This window comes from Dendrobates tinctorius, unplaced genomic scaffold (genome assembly GCF_039654945.1).
Source record: "Dendrobates tinctorius isolate UK_male_01 unplaced genomic scaffold, ASM3965494v1 ptg000007l, whole genome shotgun sequence".
NCBI lineage: Eukaryota > Metazoa > Chordata > Amphibia > Anura > Dendrobatidae > Dendrobates > Dendrobates tinctorius.
Genome location: NW_027361675.1, coordinates 13,616,752 through 13,635,953, shown reverse-complemented (window position 1 = coordinate 13,635,953; position 19,202 = coordinate 13,616,752).

Genomic DNA, 19,202 nt, shown 5'->3' with positions numbered 1-19,202 from the left:
AACCAATCACGAAGCATGTTTCATTTCAACAGAGGTGGTTAAAAGAAGCTGAGCTGTTTTTGGTTGCTATGAGCAAGTTTTCTCACTTGACAACACCTCAGCAGATACTGACATGAGGGGGGAAATCTAGCATCCCTGGAAACATAAGCTCCCAGCCATTGTCTGCCCCCCAAAAAGGAGCACAGAGCACATGACAGAAATGAATCGCCCCTCCTGTGCCCTTATACTCATCACACATCCTCCATCATATAGGCACATCTTCCCTCTTAAAGGGATCATTCGTATGGAAGTCAGAGCAAATCCATCCAGCACTTTGGTTTTGACTCCAGGCCTCTCTTAAAGGGCTCTCCGGTATGGAAGTTAGGACCGTTCCTCTCAGCTCTGTGGTTCTGACCCCAGTTTCTCTTAAAGGAATCATTGGTATGGAATTTAGGGCAAATCCTCTCTGCGCTTTGGTACTGACCCCAGGCCTTTCTTAAAGGGATCTCCGGTATGGAAGTCAGGGCAACTGCCTTCAAATGCTCTGGTACTGACCCCAGGCTCTCTTATAGGGATCTCTGGTATGGAAGTTATGGTAAATCCCTCAGTGCTCTGATTCTCACCCCAGGCTTCTATTAAAGGGATCATTGGTATAGAAGTCAGGGAAAATCCACTCAGCGCTCTGGTTCTGATGCCAGGCCTCTCTTAAAGGGATCCCCGGTATGGAAGTTAGGACTGTTCCACTGAGCACTCTGGTTCTGATGCCAGGCCTCTCTGAAAGGGATCCCCGGTATGGAAGTTAGGGCAATTCCACTCAGCGTTATGGTTCTGACCCCAGGCTCTCTTAAAGGGATCCCCGGTATGGCAGTCAGGGCAATTGCCTTCAAATGCTCTGGTACTGACCCCAGGCTCTCTTAAAGGGATCTCCTGTATGGAAGTTAGGGCAAATCCCTCAGTGCTCTGATTCTGACCCCAGGGTTCTATTAAAGGGATCATTGGTATGCAAGTCAGGTCAGGGCAAATCCACTCAGCGCTCTGGTTCTGATCCCAGGCTCTCTTAAAGGGATCCCCCAGTATGGAAGTTAGGGCAAATCCACTCAGCGCTCTGGTTCTGACCCAAGGTCCCTCTTAAAGGGATCCCTGGTATGGAAGTGAGGGCAAATCCACTCTGCGCTTTGGTACTGACCCCAGGCCTCTCTTAAAGAGATATTCGGTATGGAAGTTATGGTAAATCCCTCAGCACTCTGATTCTCACCCCAGGCTTCTATTAAAGGGATCATTGGTATGGAAGTCAGGGCAAATTCACTCAGCACTCTGGTTATGACACCAGGCTGATGGGATGATGTGGGATATTAGGGGTAGTAGTCCGGTGGCTCTGGCTGATGGGATGATGTGGGATATTAATGGTTGTTGTCCGGTGGCTCTGGCTGACGGGACGATGTGGGATATTAGGAGTAGTAGTCCGGTGGCTCTGGCTGATGGGACGATGTGGGATAATAGAGGTAGTAGTCCGGTGGCTCTGGCTGACGGGATGACATGGGATATTAGGGGTAGTAGTCCGGTGGCTCTGGCTGACGGGACAATGTGGGATATTAGGGGTTGTTGTCCGGTAGCTCTGGCTGACGGGATGATGTGGGATATTTTAGTGAATCTGGCTATGCGGAGTGGGCGGGGCTCTACACTCAGCTTTATATATATATAGATATAATCATAATTTGCTATAACTAACCGTAGTTAGTTACAATGCTCAGGCAGCGCCGGGCTATTCAGCTAGTGAGTAATAAATACAATGCTGAACATCTTACTTAACCCCTTTACAGTATCACTTATGATTATAATAATTTATGATGGCTTTTCAATGTGTCCATAAAAAATATTGTCTATGCATGATTTTTTTTAGTAAGCTGTCCCAAAAAATTAAAAGTCAACTTTGCAACCCTGTGACAAACTCTTTGTTTAACACACACAGCAAAGAAGTTGTCTGTCAAACAGAATGCAGTGCTGATTGGAGAGCAAATCGATCCACAAGGATTTGCAAGGGATCCAAGAGTCCGACGTGCTTGATTTGAGTATTTCAGTGCTCGATCAACACTACTAATGATGTTTTGTGTGGCCGTGGGGGCTTCCCCTGCAGTATGTACCAGATCAAAAAAGGGACTAATAGTCTGTTTGTGACTACTAATCTAAAGATTCAAGTGATATATAGGGAATTGTTATAGCTGTATAGTGTGACTGTGAATTGATTAATCTGTGATACACTGCAGTAATAACACCTTAGTAGCAGCATTTCATTTTCTTTTTTCATGCAGTGCAAGCAAGACGAGTCAGCACTAAACCCCTCATTGCTAACTGTATAAATAAAAACAAGTTTTGAATTCAAAGCTTACTGTATGTATAAAGGAAACTGTGATTCCTGTATTTTCAGATGCACAAGCCCATTTTTTTAAAGCACTAGTCCAGCATTTTTTTTTCAGTGCTCTTCTAGTGCTTTAAACATAAGTCCCCTGCCCCTAGTAGCTAAACAGTGGGCTGTTGCAGCATTTTTAGGCACTGTTCCTACTACCTTCATTGACTTCTATGTCAGCAAATTGGACCAGTGGCAAGACCTGGCCCTGTTTTCTACGGGCGTACTATTGTGTCCAAACTTCAGTGTCATCTCAGAGAGGGTATTCAGAGTGGCCGGTGGATTTGTCACATCCAAGTGAATTAAGTTATCTACCAACAGCATGGAAAACCTAACAACTGTCAAAATGAATCAGGCATGGGTCAGTACTGACTTTCATACACTAATGGATGATGCCAATGATTAAATCGGCCATACCATCTGTCTTCTGCCTGCTTGACTGTCCAATGACCATTCTGCTGCCGCAAGTGCTGATGAAGCACACTCATCCATGCATTTACTCCATGTCCATAATGTCATTTGTACATGTATATTGCTGCTGTCGTGGCTCCCATTGTTGGTCCTAAACTGCCACACATCTCCTTGTCTGACCTATCGTAACGCTCTGCTTTGCTACTCCTGGTGCAACCATTGGTTAGCCACGCCAACTACACAACTCCAGGCTGCCCACTGTGTTTTATGGTCCTGTACTATTCTGCTGCTGCCATTGGCTGCTGTTGCCGCCTCTAAACTGCTACAAATCTCTTTTCCTGCCCTGTCCTAACTCTTTACCATGCTGCAGCCACTACAAAGCCATGGAGCTGCACGTCTCCTGGCTGCGCACTGTGATTCATAGTGCTAGACTGTACTGCTGATGCTGGGAAATATGCACTAACATAAAACAGATACCAAAATATGGCTAATTTTTGGAAAGGCTTGGTGACAAATCTTAGCTTCTCCATTTTGAAAACAGCTCTATTTGGTTTCCCTTAAAAAGGGATTATTTTTATATCTTAGTTGACAAAACAATAACTCCTTTCCATTCAAAATAGTGCACCTGTTTTGTCTCCCTAATTTTGGGATAACTTTAAGATGGCTATTGAAAAAACGATAGCAACCAACTGACAATACTTCTCTCCTCACAATGAGGTGGCTGTACTGGTGTCACCATATATACAGGACCATATGTGCCGCTAGGCACCCAAGGGCAAGTGCCTAAGGCGACAGGTTGTGGGGAGCGGCGCAACAGTGAAGGAAGTTTTCTTACCTCTGCTGGACTGGGAAGGAAAACTGACATTATTATTCTTCTTTTTGGGGGGTGCATGGCAGAGGAGCACCAATCAGCTCCCTACCCCTACAAAAGAAGATAAATGGTTGAGGTGAAGGACTTGTTATGATGTCATGCCCATGTGACATATGGGTGCAGTCATGCACCAGATTACAATTAAAGCATTTACCCGGACAGTTAGCAGCAGAAGAGGCACTGGTGACAGGCAATTAGGGAACAAGGGTACATGCTTTTGCAGGCTGTGTGTGGGGTACATAAGGTAGTGCAGGTTACATGTGGGGGATATGAGGTGTAGGTTACATATGGGGGTGCATGCTATATATGGGTTGCAAGCTATATGTGTGGTTACAAACTATATGGGGTTACAAGCTATATCAGGTTGCAAACTATATGTGGGGATACAGGCTATATGTGTGAGGTACATTGCATTGCAAGCTAGATGTAGAGGGGACATGGGAGTGCAGACTGTATGTAGGGGTACATGGGGGTGCAGACTGTATGCAGGGGACATGGGAGTATAGACTGTATGTAGGGGGCACATGGCGATGCAGACTGTATGTAGGGGGTACATGGGAATGCAGGCTGTAAATAGGGGGAATGCACGCAGGAGTGAAGATGTGGGAAGGCAATGATTGGACCCATAGAAGCACTCTCTGAGAGTGAAACGGTCGTCGTTCACCTGTTTTCCCACATGTCTCCCCCTGCACGCCGCTCTACCGCCTAATGATTGTCCGGATTACCTAAAATAAAGGACTTTTTCATCACAGAGGAAACTGGAGAGTGCTGCCTTTCACATAATCTTCCTTGGATATGTATTGAGGGGGACATGGGAGTGCAGCCTGCATGTACAGGGGACATGCGAGTGAAGGCTGTATGTGTGGGGGGCACACATGACCTGTGCACATAGAATAAAAATGTTCTTGATGTTCAGTGCTATTTAAGTAAGCTTAAAGAGAATCTGTCACCACATTTGACCTATCTAAACTATTAATAGGTTACAGAGAGCTGAGGAGAGTGATCCCTGAATGTCTCATGTCTTCCGGCTGATAAATCATCTTTTATCACTTCATGTACAAGCTATATGTGGGGGGTACAAGCTATATGTGGGGGGTACATGCTATACCGGTGTCTGCTGCAGGACCATAAGTGTCCATACAACCTCGGGGACCGGGCCCCGGCCTTGTGCTGAGAACCTATAGGCAGGGTTCCTCTTCGAGCCCACAACTCCTCTCTGTTCTCCTACTCCTTCATTCCGCACTGTTCCTTCTCTCTCTTATGGAAGCTTAGGTTGCAGTTCTACGTCTTTCTCCTTCTGTTCCTTTCCTGTGCCAGCTGGCACAGGTCACTGAGGCAACTGCAGCACTCCTTCCTCCATCCCTTCTTCCAGGGATCCTCACTCCTGTCTGAGTGACTTCCTACCCGACTGACCTTTTGTCAGACTGACCAATAATTCTAAACTTTCCCACTCTTTTATATCTAACTCCACCTACCTCCCAGCACATCTCGTGTTACGAAGCAAGGACCCACGAAAGGTGCTCTGCTATCCTCTAAGCATGGAGCCACAATCTGGTCCATTGCTGAACTATCCTGTGTGTGGGTGCAGGTGTTGGAGTATGGAAAGGAGTTCCCAACTTACCTAGTTGGTGGGGCACCACATCTTAGGAGAATGTGCAGTACCTCTGTGGCGACTGAGCCTCAGGGGCGCCACACACACATGACATTATCAATGAAATCTTAGCAAAGCTAAGTAACAAAATGAATTAGTTTTAATTAAAACATGACAAACCAAAAAAAAGAGAAAAACTGCAGCTGATAAAATGCAAATTAAGCTATTTAATACCCATTGTAGGAACTTAGCCTGAGAGCGCAGTCAGACGGTATAATGTAGGGTTGGTAGGCCGGGCTGGGGGTGGTCCCTCTGTATACCGCGCAGTGACATACAGACATAAGATAGAGGCAAGTTTCGGGTGCAACAGATCCAAGTTTATTCTCTCGCCGTCCACGCGACGGCCTCACAGCACACCACAATTCTCTTCAAGGCTCTCCGGTTACAGAACACATCGACGTATCATACATTTCACCTGGGACGTATATCTACGCACCGTCTCTTCGCACTTAGTGACGCTCTGACAGCTCTGTCACTGTGGCTGCCTTAGGCCTGATCACCAACAGTAATTTTCCTGGTCAAACGTCGTTCCCTATACGATATCCTTCGCCCGGAGCCTCGTCTATACTGCGGTACTTCGTGTTAGGACCACCCCCCTGACTTCTTTTATCCCCAGTCCCCTGGTTAGGTTCTCCTCACAGTGCACCAACTGTCACAGTCTACTCGTCACTTGAGCTCCCCCTGGGGGACTGGAATCTTCTGGAACCCTCCTGTCAAATGTATAGCTTTCTCGGTTCCCTGTAACTCCGCCCCCCATGACCAACGGTTTCTTAGCCCTAAGCTGATGTCAAGTCCTATGCTCACACTCCTCCCTGCCCTCTAATGTCAATTCCAGGTACTGCACGTCACCTACACTTTCCAGCTGTTTTTCCTTCTGTCATAACTGACATCCTGCCTGACAAGTGCAAACCCCTTTGAAACCTGACCAGTCAGTCCGTCCGTCAGGTCACCTTCCCTACAATAACACGGACGACAATTTCATTGCAGTGTACAGACTGTCCGGTGGCTCTGCTGATGCGGATCTGAGCATATTTCTATACAGCTGCCATGCTCGGATCAGTAGAGCCGCTGGCCAGTCCATGCACTGCAATGCAATTATCGTTCGCGTTAAACTGACTGAGGCATCAGACTGAGCGCTTAGGCTAATTCACATCCATGTGCTGTCCAAATTTTTTTTCTTGATGCAGCACTTTGTCCCATAGAGGAGAATGGATGTATTCACACATCATTAAAACCATGGGTCTGATAGAGAGATCCCTGTGACTCAACACAGTTCTCATTCTGATCATGTGTGCATATCAGACTCGGCCATTCAAATCTACGGGGATCATTTAGTTGGACTTATCAGTAGGTACGTGACCTCTTAAATTGCCTAGGGCAGTATGAACACCAAATACGGCCCTGCAGATACAATATATCTTCCCCTTACGACTAGGTCTACCCAACGCCTATACCTTCTTGCCAACAACCTGCAAATTTTCATTCACCAGCAGCCAAACACTACAGACTCTCAAAAAGGCACCATGCAGGCATCATCACTTTTCATCTGGACAACCCACAAGGCAAGAACAACATGTAACAAGCATATCCACAATTACAGAAATGCATACACGCAAAACAATTTCCAACTAATTTTAGGGCAGCTTCTTAGCCAGCTAGCCAGTCTACCCGTAGAAACAGGCAACAAACAATAAAGAACATAGCTGCTGCCCAGTCCACCACCCTGGTGGCAGGAACACCATTAACCCTCCTTAAACACAAATGCACATTAACCAGTCTGCTTCAAATTTCTTGAGCCTTATCAGAAACATACAGGTTGCTCATCCAAGTCAGCGGTATGTTTGCACATAATTTTTGTGTTGTGTACATACTCGCTTCTCACTGATTTTCAATTCACCACACTCACACAGTCACATAATTTTATTCATTTGTCTTATTGTCTTTGGCCTTCCTAACAGTTTACACTTGTTCCGGCTTTCTGTATAGTCTATTGTTTCTATTGTTTCCAGTGATTTCCTTCTCTGCCTACAACTCTTTGACTCACTCCTAGCATATGTTAAACCCTATTATGTAGGTACTTCCAATCTGTCTCCTGAAAGTGGGTGCTTCGTGGAGAAGAGTACTGAACCACCCCCTTCCTGAGGAAATTTCCCTGTATTCCAACAAACAAACCATTGGTGGTCCATGTTCACCCATTTTAGGTTTTTCCAAGTTATGCCATGTGTTCCTGCAAATAACCAGAAAAAGTTACATACTGACCTTTTAAGAAACCAGCCAGCAACTGCACTTTGCCTGTGAAATTGATCTTATGGATATAGTTGGCCTAGGTAGAGTGGTATGTTTTATTTTTGCATACAACAAGTAGTATATATGCTTTTTAAACCCTTTATGTCCAGACTTGAAAAGGCTTTGATGTGTTGCCAAGGGTTTTGATATTGATGGTCTATTCTTTGGTATGATCAACAACAGTTAGCAAGTCCCGCAGTGTCCAAAAATAAACAGTGTACCGAGCCAGAACACCACAGCTCTATACACTATGTATTGTTGATTGTCAGGCACAGCAACTCAGCTCCAACTGAAGTATATACTCCACATATTGTTGACCTTTGGCTGCCACAAGACCTGAATTCAACTGATTGATGGGGCTGCAGCCATTCAGTGGAATTTGTGGAAAGTACTGTTAGGTTTTCCTGCAGCGCAGCATTGCACTGTATATATGTGTGGCTGACCAGAACTTCTTTGGCAGTGGATTAACTTCTGTACTGTCCAGCCAATCAATAGTTAATATACTGTATATTTATTCATGAACAAAAATAACACAGCTTACAACTGGTATTTCTTATAGCTTAGGATCTTAGCATCTTGTTTGTCAGCTTGCAAAGTCAAAGCAAAATGTGCTCCAGCTACACACACAGTGATCAGGAATTTCCTGTTTTATTTTGTTGGTTTTTTTAACAATGTATTATTGGCAATATAATACTATTGCTGGAGACAGAAATTAATGCACTATTAAACAGTAGTAAATAGCAGTTAATTCAGTATGTACAATAATAACCATTATTCCAAAAACCCCACTCAAAAACTACTTATCTTTCATTAACCCCTTTCTGTCATGTGACGTACTATCCCGTCCATGTGCCCTGGGACTTAATTCCCAGGGACAGGATAGTACGTCACAGCGATCAGCGGCGCCCACGTGGTAAGTGCCGCTGATCACGGCCGGGTGTCAGCTGATTATCACAGCTGACACCCAGCACAATGTGTCAGGGGAGGTCACGGACCGCCCCTGACACCTTAACCCCTTGCACTCCGCGATCAAACACGATCGCGGTGTACTGGGGGTTACAGGGAAGCATTGGCAGGGAGGGGGCTCCCTCTGTGCTTCCCTGAGCCCCCAACAGCAGCGCAATGTGCAGCCCTGCTGCGGGGGGGCATTTTCCCTGCAGGTCCCCGAATCCAAGATGGCAACGGGGACCTTCGGGGGCCTGCAGGGAGCTGGCTTCCTCAGTGCCAGCAAAGCGCAGGCAAGGAGGAAACCTGCACACTGCCTGTGACAGATTGCTGATCTGTCACAGTGATCTGTGATGTGACAGATCAGCAATCTGTTACAGGACAGTGATGTCCCACCTGGGACAATGTAATAAAGTTATAAAAAAAGCTGTAAACATTTTTTAAAAATCGCTAAATAAATTACAAAAAAAAATATTCCCTAATAAATTCATTTTTTGGAAAAAAAACAAAACAATAAAAGTACACATATTCGGTATCGCCGTGTCCGTAATGACCCGCCCTATAAAACTGTCCCATTAGTTAACCCCTTTAGTGAACCACTTAAAAAATAAAAATAAAAAACGGAGCAAAAAATAATGATTTATTATCATACCGCCGAACAAAAAGTGCAATAACCCGCGATCAAAAAGACGCATATAAATATGCATGGTACTGCTGAAAACGACATCTTGTCCTGCAAAAAACGAGCTGCCATACAGCATCATCAGCAAAAAAACAAGTTATAGCTCGCAGAATAAAGCGATGCAAAAATAATTATTTTTTATATAAAATAGTTTTCATTGCATAAAACCGACAAAACAAAAAAAAACGACCTAAATGAGGTATTGCTGTAACTGTACTGACCCGAAGAATAAAAGGGCTTTATCAATTTTACCGCATGCGGAACGGTATAAACGCACCCCCCAAAAGAAATTCATGAAGCGCTGTTTTTTTTTCATTCTGTGTCCCAAAAATCGGAATAAAAAGCGATCAGAAGATGTCACATGACCGATCATGATACCAATAAAAGCGTCAACTCGTCCCACAAAAAATAAGACCTCACCTGACTCGGTGGATCAAAATATGGAAAAATTATAGCTCTCAATATGTGGTGATGCAAAAACTATTTTTACAATAAAAAGCGTCTTTTAGCGTGTGACAGCTGCCAAACATAAAAACCGCCATAAATAGTAAATCAAACCCCCCGTTATCACCTCCCTAGTTAGGGAAAAATAATAAAATAAAAAAAATGTATTTATTTCCATTTTCCCATTAGGGTTAGGGCTAGGGTTAAGGCTAGGGATAGCGCTAGGGTTAGGGCTAGGGTTAGGGCTGATATTAGGGTTAGGGGTGTGTTGGGGTTAGGGTTGGGGTTAGAATTGGGGGGTTTCCACTGTTTGGGCACATCAGGTGCTCTCCAAATGCAACATGGCGTCTGATCTCAATTCCAGCCAATTCTGCGTTGAAAAAGTCAAATGATGCTCCTTCCCTTCCAAGCTCTGCCATGCGCCCAAACAGTGTTTTACCCCCACATATAGGGTATCAGCGTACTCAGGACAAATTGCAAAACAACTTTTTGGGGTCCAATTTCTCCTGTTACCCTTAGGAAAATAAAAAATTGGGGGCAAAAATATCATTTTTGTGTAAAAAAATGTTTTTTATATTTTCACGCCCTTGCGTTATAAACTTCTGTGAAGCACTTGGGGGTTCAAAGTGCTCACCACATATCTAGAGAAGTTCCGTGGGGGGTCTAGTTTCCAAAATGGGATCACTTGTGGGGAGTTTCAATAGTTTAGGTACATCAGGGGCTCTCCAAACGCACATGACACCCGCAGACCATTCCATCAAAGTCTGCATTCCAAAACATCACTACTTCCCTTCCGAGCCCCGACGTGTGCCCATACAGTAGTTTTCTCCCATATATGAGGTATCAGCGTACTCAGGACAAATTGGACAACAACTTTTGGGGTCCAATTTCTCCTGGAACTCTTGGGAAAATAAATGGGGACTAAATGATCATGTTTGTTGAAAAAATACGATTTTTTTATTTTCACTCCCGGGCGTTATAAACTTCTGTGAAGCCCTTGGGGGTTCAAAGTGCTCACCACACATCTAGATAAGTTCCTTAGGGGGTCTAGTTTCCAAAATGGGGCCACTTGTGGGGGGTTTCCACTGTTTAGGTACATCAGGGGCTCTCCAAAAGCAACATGACACCCGCAGACCATTCCATCAAAGTCTGCATTCCAAAACGTCACTACTTCCCTTCCGAGCCCCGGCGTGTGCCCATAGAGTAGTTTTCTCCCACATATGGGGTATCAGTGTACTCAGGACAAATTGGACAACAACTTTTGGGTCCAAATTCTCCTGGTTCCCTTGGGAAAATAAAAAAATTGGTGACTAAAACATCATGTTTGTGGAAAAAATACAATTTTTTTATTTTCACGCCCGGGCGTTATAAACTTCTGTGAAGCCCTTTGGGGTTCAAAGTTCTCACCACACATCTAGATAAGTTCTTTGGGGGGTCTAGTTTCCAAAATGGTGTCATTTGTGAGGGGTTTCCACTGTTTTGGTACATCAGGGGTTTTCCAATCGCGACATGGTGTCCGATCTCAATTCCAGCCAAAAAAGTCAAATGGTGCTGCTTCCCTTCTGAGCTCTGCCATGCGCCCAAATAGTCGTTTACACCCACATATGGGGTATCAGTGTACTAAGGACAAATTGCACAATAACGTTTAGGGTCCTGTTACCCTTGGGAAAATAAAAATTGGGGGTGAAAAGATCATTTTTTTGGAAAAAATCTGATTTTTTAATTGTACCGCTGTACGTTATAAACTTCTGTGAAGCCCTTGTTGGTTCAAAGTTCTCACCACATATCTAGATAAGTTCCTTGGGGGGTCTAATTTCCAAAATGGGGTCACTTGTGGGGGGTTTCCACTGTTTAGGTACATCAGGGGCTTTCCAAACGTGACATGGCGTCCGATCTGAATTCTAGCCAATTTTGCATTGAAAAAGTCAAACGCTGCTCCTTCCCTTCTGAGCTCTGCCATGCGCCGAAACAGTGGTTCCCCCCACATATCAGGTGTCAGCATACTCAGGACAAACTGCACAATAACTTTTGCAGTCCAACTTCTCCTGTTACCCTTGGTAAAATAAAAAAACTGAACCTGAAGTATTTTTTTTGTGAAAAAAAGTTAAATGTTAATTTTTTCTTAAATATTCAAAAAATTCCTGTGAAGCACCTGAAGGGTTAATAAACTTCTTGAATGTGGTTTTGAGCACCTTAATGGGTGCAGTTTTTAGAATGATGTCACTTTTGGGTATTTTCTATCATAAAGACCCCTCAAAGTGGCTTCAAATGTGATGTGGTCCGCAAAAATAAAATGGTGGTGCAAAAATGAGAAATTGCTGGTCAACTTTTAACCCTTATAACTTCCTAAGAAAAAAAAATTTGGGTTCCAAAATTGTGCTGATGTAAAGTAAACATGTGGGAAATGTTACTTATTAAGTTTTTTGTGTGCTGTATCTCTGTGATTTAAGGGCATAAATATTGAAAGTTGGAAAATTGCAAAATTTTCAAAATTTTCACCAAATTTCCATTTTTTTCACAAATAAACACAAGTTATATGAATGAAATTTTACCACTAGCATGAAGTACAATATGTCACGAGAAAACAATGTCAGAATCACCAGGATCCATGGAAGCATTCCCGAGTTATTACCTCATAAAGGGACAGTGGTCAAAATTGTAAAAATTAGCCCGGTCATGAACGTGCAAACCACCCTTGGGGGTTAAGGGGTTAAACTTGGCACTTTGAAGTGGCTTTGTCAGCTATCATCTGGTCATTCTCGCAATAAACAAACTCAATTATGCCATGTTCTATCAAATCACACAGGTGATGAATGATATCTAACGTCAATGTGTTTGGTTCTCAGATGAATCTTAACTGCTTGCAAGTTTATTGTATCCTTGATTGTCTTCATAAATTATTGTCGGTTGAATTGATCGCTTACCAAGATCGCTAACAATTGGTTTAACCAAATGACCACTTGACTTGCGTGGGCTGCAGGCACATACTTTGCTTCTGTATATGACAAGACTACAAACACCTGCTTTCTCCTAGACCAAGAAATTGAACTTTTTCAAAGCTTGAACAAATAGCCGCTTGTCGATTTACGATCACTTAAGTCACCAGCCCAGTCTGCAACCACATAGCCTGTGAGTTTTAGATATCCGGTTGCAGATATCCTTAAATTTATGACTTGAGTCTCTTTCAAGATTGGAAAAACTCTTTTAACAGCATTTCTGTCTTTTTGCCGCATTTTTTTCACGTGTGCAGAGAATTCCAATTCTTGCTGTGATATCCAGTCGAATCATAGTTGCTGTGTATAGAAGTGCCCCCAGTCCCCCAGTACATGCCTGTATCTCTCATTATTAGGTAGCACATCATCTTCTCCTTCCAACTTTAAGTAGGATAGTTCTATTGGTGTTTGGAGAGACACAGGGGTCAGCGGGTGCGCTTGTCCACTAGCCAAAACAGCATGGACCAGGGATAATTCCACCAAACATCCTCTCTACTTTTACCGTGGGCATAATAGTACTCACACAAAACAAGGTGAGGGTAAATCAGCGTGGCAATACTTTATTGAACCACAAAAAAGCAATTAGCACATAAAACTTTCCCATCAAAATACCCAAGATGGTGCACACCACAGAGTCTCACCATTTCGCTGACTCACTGGGCAAGAGCAACTGCCACTTCAAAGCCTCCAGATCCGCCCACCTGTGGCATGAACAAAGAGGAGGCAATGACAAACATAATAACATAGAAATGACAGTCCATTAAGGTACAAGGCCTGTTGACCAGTGGGTCACAACCTGGCTTCTCCGAACATCTCCATGGAGCCAGGTGAGTCTGGGGGGTCTCATTCCTGGCTTTCACAAACGTATCCATGGGGCTCAAGTGACCAGTGGATCTAAATCCTGAGTACCCCAAATGTCTCCATGGTTCAGTGTTGGTTAATGGAGTAGACCTGTATTCTGTCAGCTGGGGCCATGGCCCCCTAAGCTAACATCCTGTAGAATGACAAATCTGTGTCCCTTGTGATGGAGCCATGATGTCTTGGCTGCTGTCTTGTAGAGAGTCTCTTGTTCTTTGGATGTTTGGATGTCTGGATATACTTCTGTATATGGAAGTATACATTACAGAGGTGCATATATCCTCTTTTCATAGTTAATAACTGTCCTTCAAACCAGCTTCCAGATGTAAAGGGGAAAAATGGTGACAAAATCAAGTTGCATTCTTTAATTATTTTATCTTTTTGCATAGTTTTTCCTCCTCTATTTTGCAAGTCAACAAACTGACTGGCCTGGACAATGTGTAATCAACATATCAGCAAACATCATTGTTAAATGACCCTGTCATTAGTCATCCAGGATAGCAGCACAATATTTTGCATTCAATGTCAACTTACCAGTCAATATTACAGACTTACAGGAACAAAAGTCTGTTTTTTCTTGACCAACTAGAAAGAAACACATAAATTCAAAAGTCAACAGTTAACAATCTATTCCTCCTGGCTTGCTGAAGATAGACATCTGGTTAATTAAGATAAAACATTGCTCCACCTATAAAAAATTTTAAGATATTTTGTTACTCATCTGGTAGAGGTGTTTAACTCATTTCTACTAGGTACAGTCCCCCCACAGTCTCTAGAAGCTTATACTACCATTATCCCTAAGGAGGGGAGGGATGGCTCCCTTTGCAGCAGTTACTGCCCCATCTCAATGCTTAATGCAGGTGTTAAACAATGGGCCAAAATCTTAGCCATTAGAATAAATCAGGCACTAGCCGATCTAGTTCACCCTGACCAGGCTGGGTTTGTGCAGGACAGGAAGGGTAGAGATAACTCTACTAGAGTTCTGCAGGCCATCTCATACGCGAAGCACACACGTCATGCCCTCACTGTCCTCTCTACTAATGCAGAGAAGGCTTTTGACCGTATCTTTTGGCACTATATGATAGGTGTTTTGCAGAAATTTGCCTTTCCTCCCCCTTCATTGAAGCCATACTGTAATTGTATGCCTATCCTACAGCCAAGGTCAGGGTGAATGGGATCCTATCGGAGCCCTTTAAGATTTGCAACGGTACCAGGCAGGGATGCCCTCTCTTCCCATCCCTGTTCATCTTGGTAATGGAGACCCTAATACAAGCTATTAGACAAAATAGAGACATTATGGGGATTAGAGTTAATCAGTTGGAGTTGAAGGCTGCCACTTTTGCAGATGATCTCTAGCTATTGATCTCCAACCCGAGGGCCGCCATCTGAAAGCTGATGGAGATCTTTTCCCTATTTGGGGAGCTTTCCAATTTTAAGATAAATCTTGACAAGTCTGAAGCCCTTAACATTTCAGCTGACATGAAAGACATTTGTGCACTCAAAGTCTCTACCCCTTTCAAATGGCCCAACGGGAAAATTAAATATTTGGGGATATATATCACCAATAGAGTTGAGCGATACCGTCCGATACTTCAAAGTATCGGATCGGAATGGATCGGCCGATCTTTAAAAAAAGTATCGGTATCGCCGATTCCGATACTGGAAGTCCCATTCAAGTCTATGGGACTTCCGGTATCGGAATAAGAAAAACCCTGTTTTTGCCTTGTACAGCCTCTCTGGGGTCTGTACGGGCCTTTCGGGGGGCTGTGCCGGCCTGCCAGGGGGTCTGTGCAGGCTCCGGTGGTCTGTGCCGGCCTGCCGGGGGGCTGTGCCGGCCTGCCGGTGGTCTGTGCAGGCTACGGTGGGCTGTGCCGGCCTGCCGGGGGGCTGTGCCGGCCTGCCGGTGGTCTGTGCAGGCTCCGGGGGGCTGTGCCGGCCTGCTGGGGGGCTGTGCCGGCCTGCCGGTGGTCTGTGCAGGCTTCGGGGGTCTGTGCAGGCATCGTCCGATGGGACTACAAGTCCCATCGGGCGATGCCTGCTACCATGACAGTGATTGACACATTAGCCAATGATGGGACAGTAGTAGTCCCATCATCCGGCTAATGTGTTAAATGTTAAAAAAAAAAAAAAAAAAAATACTACATACATACTACATACATACTACATGCATGCTACATACTACATACTACATACATACTACATGCTACATACATACTACATGCATGCTACATACATACTACATGCTACATACATAGTACATATATACTACATGCATGTTACATACATACTACATGCTACATACATACTACATATATACTACATGCATGCTACATACATACTACATGCTACATACATACTACATGCTACATACATACTACATGCTACATATATACTACATACATACTGCATACATGCTACATACATACTGCATGCTACATACATACTACATACATACTACATACATACTACATACATACTACATGCATGCTACATACATACTACATACATACATACTACATGCATGCTACATACATACTACATGCATTCTACATGCATGCTACATACATACTACATGCTACATACATACCACATACATACTACATACATACTACATACATACTACATGCTACATACATACTACATATATACTACATGCATGCTACATACATACTACATGCTACATACATACCACATACATACTACATACATGCTACATGCTACATACATACTACATATATACTACATGCATGCTACATACATACTACATATATACTACATGCATGCTACATACATACTGCATGCTACATACATACTACATATATACTACATGCATGCTACATACATACTACATGCTACATACATACTACATGCTACATATATACTACATACATACTACATACATGCTACATACATACTGCATGCTACATACATACTACATACATACTACATACATACTACATGCATGCTACATACATACTACATACATACATACTACATGCATGCTACATACATACTACATGCATGCTACATGCATGCTACATACATACTACATGCTACATACATACCACATACATACTACATACATACTACATACATACTACATGCTACATACATACTACATATATACTACATGCATGCTACATACATACTACATGCTACATACATACCACATACATACTACATACATGCTACATGCTACATACATACTACATATATACTACATGCATGCTACATACATACTACATATATACTACATGCATGCTACATACATACTGCATGCTACATGCATGCTACATACATACTACATACATACTACATGTTACATACATACCACATATATACTACATACATACAATACATTCATACAATACATACATAGACATACAGTACATATAACATAGAGTAACATACTTACCAATACTTGTCACATTGTTCCCCGAAGCCATTGTCTTTTCCGGAATAAATATTAACATAACAAACCACAAAAATACTCACCCACGATCCGAAGCAGTCCACGAGTGTGTCCCACGACGATCTTGGGTAGAGAACTGCAGCATCAGATGATGCTGCCGTTCTCTACGGGCTGCAGGAATCCAATGACGGAAGGTAGGTATCCTTCCGCACTGTATTCCTCCGCCACTTAAAAAAAAAAAAAAGTCCCTAGTCTCACTTTATGCCATTGCTGTGTGGGAATTTCCCACGCAGCAATGGCATAAAGTGAGACTAGGGACTTTTTTTTTTTAAGTGGCGGAGGAATACAGTGCGGAAGGATACCTACCTTCCGTCATTGGATTCCTGCAGCCCGTAGAGAACGGCAGCATCATCTGATGCTGCAGTTCTCTACCCAAGATCGTCGTGGGACACACTCGTGGACTGCTTCGGATCGTGGGTGAGTATTTTTGTGGTTTGTTATGTTAATATTTATTCCGGAAAAGACAATGGCTTCGGGGAACAATGTGACAAGTATTGGTAAGTATGTTACTCTATGTTATATGTACTGTATGTCTATGTATGTATTGTATGAATGTATTGTATGTATGTAGTATATATGTGGTATGTATGTAACATGTAGTATGTATGTAGTATGTATGTAGCATGCATGTAGCATGCAGTATGTATGTAGCATGCATGTAGTATATATGTAGTATGTATGTAGCATGCATGTAGTATATATGTAGTATGTATGTAGCATGTATGTAGTATGTATGTGGTATGTATGTAGCATGTAGTATGTATGTAGCATGCATGTAGTATATATGTAGTATGTATGTAGCATGTAGCATGTATGTAGTATGTATGTGGTATGTATGTAGCATGTAGTATGTATGTAGCATGCATGTAGTATGTATGTAGCATGCATGTAGCATGCATGTAGTATGTATGTAGCATGCATGTAGCATGCATGTAGTATGTATGTAGCATGCATGTAGTATGTATGTATGTAGTATGTATGTAGCATGCATGTAGTATGTATGTAGTATGTATGTAGTATGTATGTAGTATGTATGTAGCATGCAGTATGTATGTAGCATGTATGTAGCATGTATGTAGTATGTATGTAGTATATATGTAGTATGTATGTAGCATGTAGTATGTATGTAGCATGTAGTATGTATGTAGCATGCATGTAGTATATATGTAGTATGTATGTAGCATGTAGTATGTATGTAGCATGCATGTAGTATATATGTAGTATGTATGTAGCATGTAGTATGTATGTAGCATGCATGTAGCATGCATGTAGTATGTATGTAGTATGTATGTAGTATTTTTTTTTTTTTTTTTTAACATTTAACACATTAGCCGGATGATGGGACTACTACTGTCCCATCATTGGCTAATGTGTCAATCACTGTCATGGTAGCAGGCATCGCCAGATGGGACTTGTAGTCCCATCGGACGATGCTTGCACAGACCCCCGGACATCAGCACAGCCCCCCGGCAGGCCGGCACAGCCCCCCGGCAGGCCGGTACAAACCCCCACAGGGTGCACAGACCACCGGCAGGCCGGCACAGCCCCCCGGCAGGCCGGTACAGACCCCCACAGGGTGCACAGACCACCGGCAGGCCGGCACAGCCCCCCGGCAGGCCGGTACAGACCCCCACAGGGTGCACAGACCACCGGCAGGCCGGCACAGCCCCCCGGCAGGCCGGTACAGACCCCGGGCAGGCCGGCACAGCCCCCCGGCAGGCCGGCAGAGACCCCCGGAAGGCCCGAAATGACGGCGCATCATGATGCGCACACACCGCGCATCATGATGACGTCAGGCTGTCAATCAACTTTGAACTTCCGATTCCGATGCCGACTTCCGATATTGAAAAAATATCGGAAGTCGGTATAGGAATTCCGATACAGCAAGTATCGGCCAATACCCGATACTTGCTTTATCGGAATGCTCAACACTAATCACCAATGACCCATGCTCCCTCTTCCAGCATAACTTTGCTCCCCTATTAGGGAAAATTAGGACCCTCCTAAAATCCTTTGACCCCCCCTTTCTGTCCTGTTTAGGTAGGGTTAATGTAATTAAATCATATATTCTTCCAAAAATCTTTTTTGTCATAAACATGGCCCCAGTCTTTCTACTGAAATCCTTTTTTCATTCCCTTAAATCATTGATAAGTAAGTTTGAAAGTAAAAAAAAGCTCGACTGCCTTTTAAGATTCTGATCCTCCCC